Genomic DNA, 15566 nt, shown 5'->3' with positions numbered 1-15566 from the left:
ATAGGAGATAAATGACCGGTTGTGTATTCCTGTGCTTGGCCTGACACAGGGTGAAACCAACATGTTCCTCAGCTGGTGCTTCCCTGTTGGTGTCTTTTCTGGCCCAGCCTCGCAGCACGATGGAAGCGGCTGCTCTTCCTCCCCATGGGGGATGGGATTCCTCCTCTGCCTCCCGAGGCAGCAGGCAAATGGTGGGGGTGTAAGGCCGATGCTCTCCCTTGGTGTGTGAGGGTAGACACTGGGCAGTGCTAAACTCCCCAGTACAACGAGCACTTGGGCTGTAATTGGAAGTTTTGGAGAAAATGCGCTATGAGAGAATCTGGAAAATGAGTGTTCCAGCGTTCCCATTCATATGCCATCCTTACCTCGTTGCAGAGTGAGATAGAGCAGCAATCACAGGCAGATCGCAATGACATCTATGAATAATTATAATAATTATACTTCGTGAGAGCTTAATTCTGCAAATTCTCAGATGTGTGGGTAAGACACAAAGTGCTGCCCTTTTGCAGCTGGTGGCAGGGGACAGTGCTTGCCGCCCTTGCGGGTGCTCATCGGGATCAGCCTGGAACGGCTCTTGCCTACGCTTCCTGCTTTCCTGCCAGCGCTGCCGTGATTTGATGTACACATAAAAAATGACCGTAGGGGAAGGAAAGGTATTATGCACACTGGGTCTCATTTCATGCAGAAAGCAATGGGATTTAAGTTTGCTAGCTGGTCAAAATATTTATGATGTTCTGCAGCAAACAAATAAACCACCGGTCCCAGGGAAGTGGGAGGGGAGGATGACTGGAAATGCTGCAACAGTGGAAGCTTCATGTTCGAGACACACTTCCCGGACAAGGCACTTTTGTCCTGAGGGAGATCCAGGCATGTTGTGTAATGCTCTTAGCTAAGGAAAGTGCCGGTCGGACTCCAACAGGGAAGGGCCGGTGGCTGTAGACAGCCCTGAGATGTTCACAGGGACTTTTCCCCTGCGGGCTGGCTATGAGCACGTTTGCACATGGCCATTTCCCTCACTCCAGCAATCTCCACGTCTGTTATTGATATCCTAAGCCTTTCATTCCACCAGGGACAAAACAAGTTCATTTGGGAGTTTCAGTTTGACCCAGGATCGTTATCGTTCTTGCTAAATATAGCCCCTCATGAAAATATTGACCATAAAACTACTTCATGGCCTGCCTGGCCCCCTGCTCTAACCCCCTGCTCCCCTCTGGAGGCCCTGTTTGAGCTCAGGTCCTTGCTGTTGGTCCTTGGTTGAGCTACAAAGGAGGTGTGTGTCCATGCATGGCCTTTTACCACGTTGATCCTGACCATGTCTTGCTGATGTGACCTGCTCACTTAACCTTGGCCCTGCCTTGTCTAGCGCTGGCTGGCTGTGGCTAGGCCCAGCTGCCACCACTGGTCCTCGTTCAGGTGCCGTGGGGCTGTGCCCTGGCTGGTGGTGGCACGCTCTTGGTTTGCCTTGCAGAGCCGTACCTTCTGCTGCTCCCGGGCGTTGGGCAGCTCAACCTTGATCATTCCCTGGGTAACCCTGTGGGTCTCTTGGGGACGGAGCTCTGACTTGATGGATGTATTCCTGGGGCTGTCACAAGACTAGGGACAATCAAACCTCGTTTCTTACCCACCAGGAGTGGTGGTGTGTTTTTCATCAGGCAAGTGAAGTATTGCTTGGCATTCATGACTGAGCTGGGGAAAGGGTTTCCAGGGCATAAACTGGTGATTCTTGGGCAGTTTTATACACCCTAATCTGAACTCTGGGAAAAAAAATATAGGTCTCATTCTGCTTCCCAACACCATCTCACCCTCACTGTGGGTCTGAATTCACTGCAGGATCAAAGCAGACTTCGGTCTGTGAAACCCAAAGGCTGTGGCTACCTGTGGCCCAGCGAGGTCAGTAACAAGCCAGCTGAGACGCAGAGGTAAGTGCTTAAATAGGTAGAAGGAAAACAAGGGGATTATTTTTCATATTTAGGCAACCGAGAGTTATGGGATGATGATGTGTTGATAGATAGCAATAACAAGGGATCAGCAAAGCTGATTGTCTGGTTGTCCGTGAAGATGAACCCGTGAGCCGGGCTTGTCCAAAGCACAGAACAAGCTCTCCGCATCTCTCTTCCCCGGCTCTTCAACTCGCAGTGTGCCGTGCTGTGGTCTGGTTTCACTCTGTGTGGTACCTACGTGTGTTGCTTTATTTTGACAGGAATGAAGGGTCATGTTTCACCATTAAAAATTAAACTTTGTTGCAGATGGTAATGAAGCGTTAAGATAGGGGGACTTAGGCTGCAGGGAAAAGGAGTGGGAATATCCTGGTAAATTCTAAGCAGCTGAAGACACAATTTGATGGTCAATACTTTCATGAGAGGCTATATTTAGCAGGAATGATAATGTTGCTGGGTCACTCACTGAAACCCTCAAATGAACTTGTTTTGCCTCTGGTGGAATTAAAGGCTTAGGATATCGATAAGAGATGTGGAGACTGCTCGATATTTTCTACTGCAAAATACTGCTATGAAATTCTTCATTTGTTTTTCCTCTGCTAATAAACTCGTCCCCAAAAAAAAAACTCCATGCAGGAGATAAATATTGCAAAACAGGAGGAATTTGCAATGGAAAGTGAAGTGCCATGCCCAAGGAGACAGGCACCCTCAGCAGTGGGGCTGGGATTAGCAGTTGGTTGCTCCCAGCTAATCCAGTTTGCAAATCCCTGGGCAGCGCTGCCGTCCTGGGAGCTGCCTGTACCTGTCAACAGCTCGTCCTCCTCTGGGATGTAAAATACTTTCCAAAAACTTAACACCAGCCTTCCTGCCCGAGGGTGGTGCGTTACACCTTTATGGGATGCTAATCAGAGGCAGGTTGCGAGTGCCCGAGGGACTTGGTGGTGTGTGAAGCTGTTGGAGCACCGGCAGCAGCAGAGCTTCAGGGAGACACTGGCCTGTCCCTGACTGGTTTTCATCCGCAGGTTTGCTGGCCCATGGGAAGGGTGAGCATTCGGCCTGAGCGGAGGGAGCTGTGCGGCTCGGGAGAGCGGAGAGAAACGCGCTGTATCCGCTCTGCGCTTGGCAGTGCTGCGGGAAAACCTCTGCAGAGAAACACCTTGAAATGGGCTTCTGTGTCCAGACGCTGTGAGACAGACCTTCAAGTCTTGCTGCCTTGACACAGGTGTTCTCGGTGCCGGGTCTGTGTGCGAGCGGTGCGTTGCCCTGGGACGAACCCTGCCGAAGGCTCGGTGCATGCAGAGAGCAAAGCAAATGGGCTGGATCCCGTTTAACTGGCAGGAGCCAAGGGAAGCAGCTCTCCAAACCCAGGCTCTGGTTCTCCTCGGCGTAGCTGCAGAGGGTGCTCTCTGCTCGCCCGGCTCCCGGCTGCTCTTCACCCTCGCTGCCCTGTGCCGAGCCTCCCCAAGGTGCCCTTTCCCATCTCTCTCCCACCGCCAGCAACTGGCTTTCAATTAAACCCAGCTCAGGTCAGCTCTTGACAAGCAGCCTCCCTTGTAACTGGCGGAGGTTACCAGCCAGCAGACTGTTAAAATGCATCTTAAAGAGAGAAAGGCTTGGGCTGGGAGCCAAGATAATTTTTTTTCATTTTTCTTTCTCCTCCTTCCTTCTCTGTAGCAACTGTTTCTGCAGGGCTGTGGCTCGGATGGGAGGCTGTGGGTGCTGAGAGGTGAGAGGGTGTGCGCAATGCTACTTGGCTGTTGTACCTGCAGCACAGGTACGACCACCCAGTTGTCATAATTAATGACCACAGAAATAGCAGAAGGGCTCGTAGACCTTGTGCTGGGAGATGGAAGCCAATTTCTAAGTCCTATAATCCAGGAACAGGCTTGAGTTGAGGGCGGGGCGTCCCATGTGTTTGCAATGGGTTTCTTGCATCCTCCAGAAGCAGCCAGAACATGGTGCTCTGCGGTTCAGGATGTGGGATGCATCTGCTCCCAAATATGAGCCCTTCTGGTTGTGTTTCTGCCTTCACCTCTGAGTTACTAATCATAATTGCTCTCTGTTAATAAGGTGCTCGGTGCTATACAGTAGAGAGAAAAGATGTTTGGGGTTTTTTAATTATTTTTATAATGGAGGCCTCTGTAGCGTATGTTGTATGGAGCAAAAGGAAGGATATCAAGTGATGTTTGCTTTGAGGCACTAGACACGAGCAGCCCCGTTCCCCTGTTGTCACAGGGCACAAACCAGGAACCACTGGTGGGGTGGGAGAGGAGCTGGGCCACCTGTGACAAGCAAACTGGCAAGTTCAGTTCCAACAGCAGCCGGTTGTAAGGGTAACTCCAGCTAAGAGTCAGCAGGAGCTGCTGTTCCTGCTCGAGTGGCTGCAGGTCCTGGGCTCGGGTTCAGCTCAGGTGGGAAACTGAAGGAGGAACTGGGAGAGATGTGGGGATGACCTCCTCTTCCTCACTGGGAAGGACTGGATTTTGGAGCAAATCCTCCTAGCTGAGGAGGAGAGAGGTTTGGAGAGGCAAGAGGGACACAGGAAGGGATAGGGTGGTGGTGTGGTATTGGTGGGAAATTCATGTCCAGCTGGTAAGGGACTGGTGGACAGGGTGCCGGTCTGGATGTGCATTTGGCAATGAGGTTGATCCCAGGAACTTCCCCTGCTCTTTGCAGGGTGGCAGCTTCATCCTGTTTGTTCAGGAAGGTGATTAAGAGCCTCCAAGCATTATCTTCTGAGGATATTGTGTGGAAGGGGAGGCACTTTGTGATATTTTTGCATTTAGTGTGATTCAGCAGGAGCCTGGCTGGGGTAGGCGGTTTGTGTGTGACCTCGATCATAAAATCACGGAATGGTTTGGGTTGGAAGGGACCCTAAAGCCCACCCAGTGCCACCCCCTGCCCTGGGCAGGGACACCTCCCACCAGCCCAGGTTGCTCCAAGCCCCGTCCAGCCTGGCCTTGAACCCCTCCAGGGATGGGGCAGCCGCAGCTTCTCTGGGCAACCTTCCCCCTCCCAGTGTGACCGCGCAGGCGGCCAGGCTCGGAGCAATGAAGGTGCAGGGTCCGTGCTGGGCTGTGAATGTGGGAGGTGATGTCCCACTTACTTGCCCTGCTTTGGAGTGGGGATGTGTCACAGCTGCGCAGCTGTGACACCAGCCATGTCCCTGTGGCTGCTGGCTGACCTCAGGGCATGGTGCCTGCGCAGACCTCCTGACCTCCTCTGCGAAGCACCTGCAGACGAGTGGGTGGAAACAAGCGGGTGTGAAGCACCTGAGGGTGGTGGAGGAAGCCTTTTCCAGCTGGCTACAGCTGGAACGTGGCAGCATCTCTCCTCCCCAAGGCATCATTTTTCCACCCATTGAGCCAGACCCGTAGCCGGGGCAGCCCGTGGCCAGGGTTAGCTGAGCACCAGCACTCGTGTCATCCCCTGCGAGGGCTGGGTTGTAGCAGCACTCGCTGGCAGAGTTTATTGCTCTGTGGGGCACATACAGCTGCTGACCTGCATTTGGCTTCCCCCTCATCTAGCGGAGAGGCAATTCCAGCCTCTCTAATTAATGAGTCTCTCCCGCCAGGGTCTTGGGTGAAGCATCAGCACAGGAAATTGGCCGGGCTAAGTGGTGTCTGTGCTCGGATCCGGGCTGCAAAGGCAAACCCTTGCCAGCCGAGATAAATTGTGGCTCGGTTGCTGAATTCATTTTTCATCCTTGGCTCTGAAGGCAGACAGGGGAATGGCTGCTGTGCAATCGGAGCTACGCATTTACTGCGCTCCTCCTCCGCCTGGGGCCTCATCTATTGCAAAATATCCTACGTGTGACGTGGATAAGAAAAGAAAGAATAAGGGGTGTTGGTCTGTATCCCTGGGGGGTGCTTGGCTTTTGCAATGGCATTTGGGGATGAGACAGTCCAACGCCTCTCCCCGGGCAGGTGAGGTTACAAGATAAGGGGTTAATTCTTGGAGAGCAAGCGGGCTGCTAAAGGGCAGCACAACGGCTCTGGTCTGACCTGGAGTTTGGTTAATCTCAACAGCTCACCCTGGACGTGGGCTCTGAGATGCTGTCGGGCTCCCAGGCACAGTGACAGCGTGCGCCATGGCAATTGTTTCAGAGGAAGAACCAATTTATTTAGTGAAGCGTAAGATTAAACACGCATCAGGCTGCTTGTTGTTTAAGGGAGACTCCGGTTCCCCTGTGCTGGGAACAGGTGCTTATTGCATCCTTCTGTAGGAATATGGGTTCTGGCCGAATCTTTTCCGCTGCAATTGGGGTGAAACCCTCCTCTCGGGCTGGCGGCTGCTGTGCGGCGCAGATGTATCGCCTGAGCACCAGAGAGAGCAGAATAAATGACTGTTCAGTCAAATTGCCGGTTATTCGGAGCGGTGTCTGTACAACCTGGGCCCAGGCTCTCCAAACACTGCTGCAATACAAATAATTACGTTAATGTGCAGTGGCGTGTCCTGTTGTGCGGAGCTGTGCTGTGGATCAGTGGGTGGGTTTTTTGGGGGGAAATGAATGTGCCCTTTAGTGGAAGGGGGAGTTCTGCGCTCTCACGAGCCAAGGGTTTGTAGATCAGCAGCAAGGTCCAAAAGCAGGGAGAAACCGCAGCTGATGAGAATTGCTGGCAAAGAAAATCCTGAATCCAGCCAGGTGGGATGTCTGCTGTGTTTTCACCCCTTGTGTTTGCTTTGGAAGGGAGCAGGGGTAAACCGTGCCGGCCAGAATGGGACACCCTGGGCGGGAGCAGGCAGCTCAGGAGGTGGTGGAGCAGATGCGTGACCAGTGCTACCTCCCCCTTTCCTCACTGCTCCAGGAGATGCTCTGCGAGGTCCCCAAGTCTGAGAGAAAGGGTAGGGCTGATTTTGGTCTGCTTCTTTTTTTTTTTTTTCCCCTCCCTAAAGCCAAATACCCTCTGAAATGCTGTGCACGGTCCATGCCGAGGTCAGACTCCAGCCCGGCTGGCAGCACGGGTCGTGCGTGGCTGCGTCGCTCTGTTTGAGCACAGCACCAGTACGACAGGGCAGCCCTGTTCCCCGGCAGCAGAAAGCCACAGTAAAGACTTGTGTCTCTAGAGAAAACCAGGAAAAACTCCCGTGGGAGACTGGGGGTGATGACTGTATGGGTTACCTCCCTGCTTTCCTCCCTCTCCTTTATTCTCCCTGCTTCTCACCTGCCTCCCCCATCACTTTATCTCTTTTTTTCCTTGCTCTTTCCTTCCCCTGTAGCTACTGCTTTGTAGGTAGCTGTGGTCACATCTGTCTCAAAGGTTCAGCAGTGTCACCTTGGGCCATGTCCATGTACGGTACAGATGAAGCAGTCTAGCAAGATGAGCTTTGAGCTCTGAATTTCTAATCCTGGCTCCTTTGCTGGCCTTAGACAGGTGCCTTGGAGCAGGTCTTGGCTTCCTCACCTGCAGCATGGGACCGTTGCTAAAATAGCCCACTTCTAGGGCAGCGTGAGGCAGGCTTGGTAGACCAGGTTTGAGGAAAAACATTTGAAAATGAGTTATTCAGACTTGCTGGCCAGCAAAGTGCAGCTTCAGTAGCTAGCTCTTCCCTGGGCTGGGAGCAATCCCGGCAGGAGTAGCCCTGCTTCGTGACTGCAGTTGGACACACTGGGGGCTGGCAGGGCTTCTGGGGGGGCTGGCAGGGCTTCCAGATATGATGCCCACCTTCAGGCAGCCCAAATAAGCTGCCTTGCACCCAGGATGGGACTCTGTGTCTGCTATTTTCCCTGCAGCTCGAGGGGCCGCCAGGAGCAGGTGATGCTGCTGGAAGTGCTCGGTTATTTTGGGGGGCTGCGTAAGGTAATCGGGGAGCATCCACCTTCCCTGCAGAAGCTGAGCCACGAGGCTGGCCTGCCAGTCAGACCCAGCTCCCGAAAACCTGCGGGCATTAAAACCAGTCCTTTACCTTATTGGGACATCTCTGGAGGTGCTGCCTATTCCCTGGCCCTGGGGAAGATCTGGGTTCCCGCACCCCATTTCAAGAGCAACTGAGATGATTTCGTCCCTGGGGAAAGGCTGTGGTGGTGCTGGGGACATTGGGGATGCGCCGCCTCTACCTACAGTTTCTTCTGCCCTGGGTGCCTAATTTTTAAGGTGCTTACATTTGCTGTTGTTGGCGAGTAAGGATATTTTGGAGGCTGTTGGGTGGGTAGGCAAGGACTGCAGCAGCTTCCCGTGGCATGGATGAACCTCTGCCAGCCCACCGCGAGGGAAGGTGCAGACCTGCCCAAGTCCGCTGGGGATGGAAGATGCTGAGTCCGTTCAAACAGGGTGGGTTTAAGCCTGTGCATGTGCGAGAGGGAAAGTGCATTTTTGCAGAAGTAGCTTTTCCTGGCATTGCAGTTCATCTTGTTAATAAATCTCTTGTAACACCTCCCCGCAGAGCCCCTCAAGAAGCTGGCTAACCAGGAGAAAGTCGAGATCAAAGATAAGCCTCCTAATCCGTTATCAGCAAATGCAATCAGACTCTCCATCTGCCATCAAAGGCCCCTGCAACCCGACAACTGGGAGCCCGCCATCCTCCGCCTGCCTGCACAGATGCTTGGTCACCGCCGCGCCGTCCCTGGATTCAGCCTGGTGTCACCTTAGATTAGTGGGCTTGTCTTCAAAGCCTGTGCCTCCTCTCGGAAAGAGCCAGGGAGAGCTGCCGGGCTGAAGCAAGCACACGCACCTTGGCTGGGAAAACAAGCGCCGGGTGGTTTATAGAGCCATGTTCAATTTAGTGCTGTGTGCTCGGGTATAGAAACAAGAGCCCTCCCTTGGCCAGGATCACTTTTGAGAGCGTGCAGAAGGAGGAGATGGAAAGAAACTCTTATTATGGGTATTTATTAATTACAAGGGAGGGAGTGCTTGGTTTCCTTTCCCCCTCCTGCCCTGTTTGAGCTCAGACCCGTTCGGGGGGAGCACCGCTGGGCTGCAATGCCTGGGCGGCCCTGGGGTGTGCGGCTGCAGCAGGTGGGGTCTCTGTGGATGCTCACCAAGGGGACGGTCCTGCCTCGGAGGAATTCGTGGTCTAAGCTGAGGACCCTGTTTTTCAGGCAGGGCACAAGGATATTACATGACACCTCGATGGCGTCTGAGCGCAGAGCTGAGATTCGCAGACAGGGCTGTGGTGTGCAGCAGCGCCTTTCCTATGAGACTGTCTTCCTGCCCTCCTCCTCCTCCGGTTGGTCATCACAGAATCCCAGACTGCCTGAGGCCGGCAGGGACCTCTGGAGGTCAACCAGAGGTTGACCTGGTCCAACCCCCTGCCCAAGCAGGGCCACCCACGGCAGCTTGCCCAGGACTATGGCCCGTTGGCTTTCGGATATCTCCGAGGATGGAGCCTCCACCACCTCTCATCCTCAGGTGATCAGCGTAGTCTACGGCTGACTCTGTGAACAGCATGGCAGTCTTGCTCGGAGGGCTGTCCCAGCCTTTGTGCCCAAGCTGCGGAGGCTTTGCCTCCCTTGGTGGCCCTCGTTTGTCTCGGTGATAGTGATGGAGCAGTAGTGGGACGGTTTGCTGGAGATCTGTCACCAGTGCACCAAGTCTTACAGCCACACGGCCACGTTTCGCTCTCTTCCAACCACATCACGCTTTTCCCACTGGCCACATATTAAGGTTTGGGGACCCACTAACGGTTCCTACTTTTCTTCTTTCTCTATTCTTATTTCCTTTGAAATATTCATTATTTAGAATAAAAATCTGTCCCAGGTAATTTCAGCATTCAGCTTGCTGCACAAAATGAGCAAAAGAGCGAAAATAACAGTGGGTAAAGAATGGTTTAATTTAGTAACAGATTTTCTATAAAGTAATTATTTCTTTAAAAACCTGGGATTTGCTAGAAGTATCACAATTACTTTTTTCATTATGGGTACAGAATGAAGCACTTGTTTAATTAGTAAACAGTTGGCATGCCTTTAAATAGGTTTTTAATTACATTAAAAGGACACTGTCAAGGTGTCTTTCATCATTTTTAATAGACCTGGATTTTTTTTCCTTTCCCCCTCACAGTCGGATGCAACTCTTTGGGTTTGATTGGCTGCTCCAGACAAAAACCGGCGAAGCTCTTTCCCTAAAAAAGATTAAAAAAGAGGCTCGTTTGTAGGCTCGGAGCTGAGATACGGTCTCCTGCCTCCCCTGTTTCTTGTCTTGTTGGCAGCAGGGCTCCTCGCCTGCTTTGCATCGTGCTGCTGGCTGGGCTGTGGGGAGCGGGGGGTGTCCCCGTCCCTAAGCGCTGCCACCCACAGCTCATCACCCAGGGACCCTTTGGGCTCGGTGGCAGCTCTCCTGCCCCAGCCGGCCCCGAGGGTCCCCCCACGCTGTACGCCCTCTGTGAAACCAGCTGCTTTTGCCCCATAAATGTCCCCGTGTTGGTCCTGCCCCCCTCCCTGGTGGAGCCTGTGCTACAGCCTTGCAGTCGCTCCGAGGAGTTACGTCTCGCCGTACATCACCGGTGCTCTAACCCAGCTTGATGTGAGCTCCCGGAGGAAAATCAGCTCCGGGTGAGTTCCCCAGGCTCCTGTTTGCCTTCGGATACGCCGTGTGCTCCTTCCCGCTGTCGGGCAGGGGCCAAACCTGATTAACCTCTGCTGGTGACGGGGTGCTGCTCGTCCCCTGCCCCGTGCGGGGGAGGCCAGGCATGCCCATGGTGGTGAAGTGATGAATGAGGCTCTGAGCGGCGGATCCAAGCGTGGCAGAGGTTGTTTGTCTGCGTCCCCCCTGCTCCGCCTCGCAGGAGCTGAGGTTCCTGGCCCCGTCTCGGGGAAGGCTCTCTAATTGAAATAGATGGAAGTTGCTGCCGGCGGAGGCAGCCTGGCTTGAGCGAAGGCTTCCTGGGGTGCCCCCGAAGGGAAAGGAATAACAGCAAAAACCAGAGCGTGGCGGTGGGGAGGCAGTGCCGGTGGCACCTCCCAGAGATGTGTGACACAGGGGTGGCACTGGGGCTGCCCGGGGACACGTGCCAGTCCTTTCTGCCTGCCTCTACGCCGTGTCTCTGCTGTGCTCCTCGCCCCTTTTGCAGGCTGCACAACCGGGCCAAGATGCCTCTTCTTTAATTTCTGCTTGTGTTTCACTCCTCGTTGCTGTCCTCCAAGGAGCAGGAGCCGCAGGGAATTAAAATATCCAGTGTCTTTGCTTTAATATTTTTGCCTTTCTGCTGTGCTGGGTCTTGGCTGGCTTCCCTGCAGCCGTGTTCTCTTCCAGCACGGTCTGAGCACCTCCTCTCGGGTTCCCCAGATTTTCCCCTTACTCCTGTCTTTCTCCTCCACCCCATCCACCACCTGCCCCCTCTTCCTGCTCTCTCGTGGCTCCTCACAAAGTCCTTTGCTTTCTCCTGCAGCGACCATCACCGCCCCGTGTGGCCTTGAGTCAGAGCGCTGAATATTCCAGACCCCAAAGCAGATGGAGCTGTGGAGCGATGGGGAGATGCAGGGATGGCTCATGCCCTTCCACAGCCTCAGGGAGCCCTGGGCAGGAGGGGTCCTGCCCACCACACCTCGATCCGAGCAGCAGAGGAGCCACGGCCTTTCATCCATCCCCCTTGCTGGAAGGAGTCACTGCGCAGCTCGGCTGCCCGCCTTTCCTAAAGGGAAGCGATGCTCCCTTCTGCCTTGGCACCCGCTCCAGTTTTCAGGGAGGCAGCCACTGGGAAAGCGGTGGAAGTGCTGGAGCTGGCAGGACTGTACAGCTCAACGTGGGGCAGTGGGTGCCCCGGGGGTCCCCTCCGCCCCAGCCTGTATCCCACCCCTCGGGGGACCGAGGGCCCCGCTCCCCTGAGGAGCAGCTCCTGTCCCTTTGTCCTGCTCAGCAGCTTCCCAGGCAGAGGGGACAGAACTGTCCCTTTCCCGAGTCCTTCCTTGGGGCCATAGAGCCTCTTTGCGTTGCAGGATCAGGGCCAGAAAGGGCTGAGGGGGGGTGGGTGCAGGAGCGGGGTTGTGGTGGGAGCTGGGCCGTGTCCGTGACTCAGTGTGTCCTGTCCCTTCTGCCCTGGGGTGCCTGTCCCCTGGAGGTACTGGGTGGGTGGATGCTGGGATGGAGGGGTCAAACCCAGCCTGGGAACACGGTCCTTTACCTGGTGTCATGGGGAGCCGAGGTCCCCGAGGTGTAACCTGCCACGCCATCTTCGTCCCCACTGCCGATGAACTGAAGCAAACGGTTGGGAATAACCATGATCACGGCTTTTGCAAGGCTTCCGTAAGATACGAATGCATGATAACATCTGCATAAATTATTTGAGATAATCAGCACGGGGGATATTTCCCTGGCAATTTCACGTGGGCTCCTGGAGCTTGATTGTGCCACCCGCCGGTTGTGCAGCAGAACGGGAAGGTCCTGAGCGCCCCAGGTCTCCCAGCTCCTCCCGCCGCTCTCCTTAGATTGCAAACTGTTCTCCCTCCTGCCTTGGGGCACTTTCCCCCAGCTCCCAGCACTATTAACACCTCTAATTAGAGCTGCTTCTTGGTGTACTGCTGTTCGGCTGAGTGTGGCTGATCAAGGCAGAGAAGCCATCGAGCCTAAAAGCGAGTCGCAGCTCCCTGCCTTGCAGCGCAGCATCCTGCTGTCTGGGGGAACGAGGGGAAAAGATCCAGGTGGGAAAGAAAGCGCAGAATAAGCGTGTGCTCCCAGCCAGCCATGGCTGTGCCTTGTCTCTGGGCAAGTGGATCCGGATAATCCTGGCGTTTTCCTCCCCAGTGGTCCTTACAGCTGCTACTGGTGTAACTGGGGTAGCGAGAGAGAAACGTGGGACCACAAGAACAAGCATTTGGACTCTGTCTCCTGCCAGTGGCTGGGTAGGAGTCTGTGCAATGCCCTGCGTGTTCTGAGGCAGCTTTCCTGATCTCCTCACCTTGCTTTGACCCTCCCAGACCACCAAAGGTGGTGCTTGGCTGCAGGATGAGGCAAGGTGCTGGCTGTCCCTAAAGCATGGACACCCCCGGCACCTCTAACCATCGGACATCCCGGGGGCAAGGTGGAGAGGGCGATGCACTCCAGAGGGAGCGTTTCCCTTCCCCCTCGCCGTCAGGCTTTATTAATTCCTCGCGCGGTGAAGTCTCTATTAATAATGGCTGTAGGATCTGGCTGGTAAGCTGGGTAATGAGATTCTCTACCTGCTGTTCCTGTGCGGCGGTGATTGTGTTTGGAGGACAAAATTCTATGTGGATTAATTAAAATGAAAAACAAAAGTAAAAAAGGAAGGTGTTTGTTTGAATTATTTACGAGTCTCCAGGAGACAAAGCAGTAATTGCAAGTGTCTTATTGCAGGTGTTTGGAGGGGGGATGCTCCCTCCTCCGAGCGAGGAGCGGAGTCTGGTTATTTACTGGTGGTGGAGGAGATTTATCAATCCTCACGAACGCCAAGCACAGCTCCAATTGCTCCTCAATTTGCTGATTCTGATTTTCTCCTCTTGGCTTTGGAAATTCAGAAGAGACAGGCTCCGAGGCAGCTTTGACGTGGGTAAAAGTGGGAACACACGCTCTGCCAGCAGCGCGCCCTTCCCTCCTGTGCAAGCAAATGTAAGGGAAAAAAACCAAACCATCATTCCCTGAGGAACTGCCCGTTCCTGGTTGGTTTTCCATCCTCACCAGCGCCCCTCCGTGTCACACAAGTGCTACTGCATGTTCCTTGTGGTGTCCCTTTCTGGACCCCCATTGTACCAGGGGGATCCTGAGCCTGGAGTAAAGGGATGGGGACAAGTGTCCTCTGGGGCTGTCTGGGGTCTCGTCCCTAATGGACATGTCTGGGTCCCTAATCCATGGCTGGATCTGACCCCAGGGAAAACCCAACGTGTACCGTGTCACAGCCGTCCCACCACATCGGGGTCCCGTGGGTGGGGTGGCTTCGGCAGCGTGCCCCAGCTGTGCTCTGCTGGGGTAGGGACGGAGGGCTGGAAGACGGGTCGAGATCCAGTCTTCCTTCACAGACCTCCTTAGCTGATGGATCAGCAGCATTTTAGGGAATCGCTCTGTGCTTTTACTGCTCTTTTACTCAACTGCTTCTCCCGCTGATTGCCTCCGTCCGTCTCCTCTCAACCAAGGTCCTCGGGAGCCACCTAATTGACTTCAAAGGGAACAGGACTTGCTTGAAATGGAGTTTTGCATTCCTCTCAGCCTCCGTGACAGAGCGCCCGGCGACCCCATCTCCGGCTCCTGCAGCAGTTCACCTTCACTGCTTTGTCTATGGGAGGAGAACGGCAGAAAGAAAGAAAAATGCAAGAAAATGTCGCAAAAAATTCCATTTAGTAATATACGGCGTGGTCAATATTCCTTTGTCTCCATATTCAAATTGTGAATCCTGCGGAGGAGAAACAAGTGGAGCTGCCTCGTTGGAGATGAGAAGTTAATCTTTAAAGCCAATAAAGATTTAGGACAGTGTAATTGCTTTAAGATTCGGTACTTTAGACTATTCAAACTTTCAATTTTCAACCCAACGACCTAGATCCTTGGCAACGGAGATGATTCGAGATAAGGAGCCATGACACCTCGGCGTCCTGCAGAGAAGCCGCGGTGGTGCTGTGCGCCCTGGGATGGGGATGCTCGGGGTCGCTCGTGGCTCCATGGTGGCAGGGGACACATGGGGGACGTGCGAGAGCCGGACACTGCCTGTCTGCAAAAGCGTGAGCCGCGAGTAGAGAAGGTGAATAAGAGTAGGATGGGAAGGGACATACGGGGAGGTGAAGGAACATGCACAAGCTGTGTGGCAGGGCAGGATTTGGCCAGGAGCTGGTGTGCCTGAGGGTGGGTTTTGGCAGGTCCAGGCTGCGGTGGCACAGGTCTGCCTGCCTTCGGGAGCTCCCCTTTGCCTCTCCCGCGAGCGGGGATGCTGCCCACCCTCCTCCCTGTGCCTCTGCCCCTGCTGAGCACCCCCGGCTTGGGACCCCGCGACTGTGGGGGGTGGGAGCGCGGGGGGGGTCCTCTCCTCTGGCAGCCTCCATCCAAGACGGCCAGATCCGCCCGGGACGTGGAGGATGGAGGAGGCAGAAACACCCTCCTCCCTTCTCCCTTGTCCCCGCTGGGGTGATGGAGCAGGAGGCCATCCTGAAAGCGAGCCGCGCACCGAAGCCGAGCAAACGGAGAAGCTAATTACAGGTTATTATTCACCAAGGAGATTACTGGGGCTGGGAGGAGAGGGCTGCAGCGGCTCTACATCCCTCGCGGGAAGCTCAGACCGAGCTCCCGGACATGTGCAAGGCCTGGTCCCCTCGGATGACAGGGGGACAGGCACATCGGGAAATGTCCCGGGGGATGAGAGCGCCTTTCCCAACGGCAGTTCCCTCTGGAAACACAAGCCCTGCCAGGCTGCTGCCTGCGTTTCTGCCCGTGGTCCAGGTGGCCAGAGGCTGGGCAGGAGCATCCCGGGTGGCGGGTACCCCGTGCCGCCCCGGTTCTACCCACGAGGGGTTTTCTGTGTGAAAAGCAGCCCCAGATGCTCAGCGGGGGTGAAAGCTGCCCCTGTTTTCAGCCCAGACGGTAAAGCATCCCGCCGCGGATGCAAAGACCTGGATCTTGCTCCAGGTGCTCTCTGGGAGAAGGTGGATCAGCCCTAACGGGGGTCGGCAAAGCATGGCATCCCTTTCCCTTCCCTGCTGGAAGAATTAAATCCCAACCTTTTATGCTGTTGTGATTTTACGGTGTTTATATGCGAAGG

At 54.7% G+C, this 15566-nt stretch overlaps 1 long non-coding RNA gene across 2 annotated transcripts; it reads left to right on the top strand.

Moving 5' to 3' along the window:
• Window positions 1-6895: 6895 nt before the first annotated feature.
• Window positions 6896-13177, top strand: LOC128917944 (uncharacterized). Of its 2 annotated transcripts, none has more exons than XR_008469416.1 (3): window positions 6896-8032; window positions 8322-10425; window positions 11262-13177. It is a non-coding gene; the product is annotated as an uncharacterized LOC128917944 (long non-coding RNA). The 2 variants fall into 2 exon arrangements; XR_008469415.1 differs by lacking the exon at window positions 6896-8032 and adding an exon at window positions 8051-8209.
• Window positions 13178-15566: the final 2389 nt, after the last annotated feature.

The sequence above is a fragment of the Rissa tridactyla genome, chromosome 15 (assembly GCF_028500815.1).
Source record: "Rissa tridactyla isolate bRisTri1 chromosome 15, bRisTri1.patW.cur.20221130, whole genome shotgun sequence".
In the NCBI taxonomy this organism is placed as follows: domain Eukaryota; kingdom Metazoa; phylum Chordata; class Aves; order Charadriiformes; family Laridae; genus Rissa; species Rissa tridactyla.
This window is presented reverse-complemented; position numbering and strand designations above follow the sequence as displayed.